The sequence below is a fragment of the Muntiacus reevesi genome, chromosome 10, assembly GCF_963930625.1.
Source record: "Muntiacus reevesi chromosome 10, mMunRee1.1, whole genome shotgun sequence".
Taxonomy (NCBI): Eukaryota; Metazoa; Chordata; class Mammalia; order Artiodactyla; family Cervidae; genus Muntiacus; species Muntiacus reevesi.
The window spans coordinates 34,600,208-34,602,895 of NC_089258.1; the positions used below are offsets into that span (position 1 = coordinate 34,600,208).

The 2,688-nt window shown below is 35.7% G+C and overlaps 1 pseudogene; it reads left to right on the plus strand.

Moving 5' to 3' along the window:
• The first annotated feature begins 1,319 nt into the window (after window positions 1-1,319).
• LOC136143949 (U2 spliceosomal RNA) lies at window positions 1,320-1,461 on the plus strand (annotated as a pseudogene).
• Window positions 1,462-2,688: the final 1,227 nt, after the last annotated feature.

A 2,688-nucleotide genomic window follows, 5' to 3' on the forward strand; every position in this document is an offset into this window, starting at 1 on the left:
AAAAAAGAATGCAAATTCTTAGTGTCTATTTATTTTATCCCCTCGTGCCTCTGGGTCTTTCCAACAAATATAAATAGGCCTGAAGGAAGGGAGTATTTTCCACTTGACACTCTGTAAGCATTACTTGGATCTGACTTTCTTCGAATAAAAAATTGTTGGAAAAGACCATGATGTAGACTCATCTAATCCCATTAGCTTATTAAACAGAAAACTGAGGCCCAGAGCGGAAAATTAACTGCTCAGAGTCACAGAGTAGGAGGGTGGCTTTCATATGCCCAGCGATTATTTAGTGAGCCTACTATGTGCCAAGCACAGAACAACTGCTGTGTTGCCATGGAGCTTTATATAAACAGTTACCTCGAAGGTAGCCTTGCCTCTAGTTATCCAACCCTGACTTATCTGGAGCAAAATATTTTTAACTCTTTTTCTAAATTAAAAAAATAGAATGTCATTAAGAAATGCCACTGGAAAAGAGCATAACTTTATTAGTTAACAAACAGTACAAATAAACCTTTTCTGTCACGTTGCAATATTTAAGAGAAAAGACTATCCAATGATGATGAGGTAATGTGGAGTTCTTGTCATCTCATACATCATTGATGTGGGTGTAAATTAACCTTTGTGAAGAAAAAAATGCGGTATGTAGCAAGACATTTTTTGACCCAGAATTTGCTTTTTGAGACTGTCTCCTAGAAAAATTACTATGTATGTGTCTGAAGATATATCTAATAAGGATCACAGTATGGTTTATAATAAATAGAAAAATCTGAAAAACCTGAATGTTTAATAATTGATTGATTATATGAAACATGCTGTAGCCCCTCTACCAGGCAGGACCATATTTGGCCGTGTATAACAGGAATCCCCAAATAATAGTGATTTAGACGTGTATGGATTTATTTTTCTCCCCTAAAAGAAACTTGGGTGTAGGGAGTTTGGTGTTGGTAAAGAGGAGTGACAGTCATCTGGAACTCAGGTTCCTTCTGTCTTTCAATACTGCAGTTCTTAGTGCGTGGTCAGAAGTGGCTGCTGGAGCTCCAGCCATTGCATTCATACCTCATGTGGAAAGCAGGAATGGCAGAATTTAGTCTGTCATTAGCTGGCATTTAGTCACTTGTCCATACGTGTTTGCCAGGAGACTTGGAAGGGTGGATTTCAGCTGGGCACATTGCTGGCAATTCTGGTGTAAGTGATAAAAGGGAGAGGGAGTGAATGTCTGTTGGGCAGGCGTAAGGTCTTCAAACATTTTTGCTCACATATCCCTTAAAAGAATCTTGAAAAATTATAGACTACTTTGTGCAGTTTTAGATTGTCCCTGAATCGCTTCTCGGCCTTTTGGCTAAGATCAAGTGTAGATTGTCCCTGAAATTTTTAGCTTTTATTTTTTATCACAGTCGTATATGAATGTGAAGAATAAAATTTCTGGCTCATTGTAAATATTGGTATAAAAACAAACTCTTTTGTTACCTATTAAAATATGTCCAATGGAATGTAAATACCATTGCAAATCGATAGCCACCATCCTCCATCTAAAAAATAAACAAGTATTTAAACAGCTGGAAATTTTCTATCATTCCTTTTCTCATTCTGCTTGCTCTAAAGATTTTTTTCTAATATACATTTTCCTGCTTCAGCATTTTTATTGATCACTTTATTGTTATCTATAAATAACATTTATAGAAATGGAAACTTTAAGTATTAAAATGTTTCTTTGAATTATCATTGTAGCTATTGGTGCCATACAATTAATTAAAATAGTAAAAGCATAGCATATATTTTGGCAAATATGAAACAAAAATGTATCTTAACAAGAGGGATGAGGCTTTTAAAAAATTAATTTCTGTATCTGTTTATGACTACTAGTGACAGGAAGTATAAGCATAACGTCAACTATATTTCTGATTTTATTTTCATAGATTCAGGCACTGAGATACCTTGTTCCATAAATAAATGGAAATGGAGGGAATTATTTTAGAGCAATGTTACTCAATTCCCTGGACTCTTGAGAGAATGTGAAAAATTATAGTCTACTGTCAAACATTATTTTTAATCCTCTCTCAGTTGACAACTCACTCTCAGTTTTGTTGAAAACAAGAATTGAAAACCACCTGACTTGTAAAGGAGTTTGTTATGGAGTTATTAGCTTCATTGGTTATCACAAAGTCGACACCAACAGTTTGAATTTTCCCTTTTGACGACCTGTATCATCGACACCACCGCCACTATCATCATCACCATCCTCAGGGTGGATGAGAAGTGTGTCTTTCTGTTGACAGAGAGAAAAGAGTGGCTTTCAAAGGGAGAGTGGGCACCCAAAAGACAAGCCCAAAGCCTGACCGGTACTGAAGGTGCATTCTCAGTGCATTTCCGTTTTAGGAAAGGATCCAAATGGATATGGTTTATCTAGTCACTGATTTCTTTAAAACTATTCCTGCCCAGGTGCCCCTTGAAGTGTCACCAATGAGGGAGCCAGCAGGTTTTGCCACATATCTCTACAAGGTTATATGATAAAATAGTATTGTACAATGTTTGTATTTCAGTAGGTGCTGTTGTTATTGAAGGAAATTATAAGCTATATGGTTAATTTAGAAAATGACTACAAACTAATATGAACAATAAAATCCCATTTTTGTTACGTTTGTGTCTGGAAGGTTAAAAACAAGTGCTTTTGTCTAAATAAATGAATTA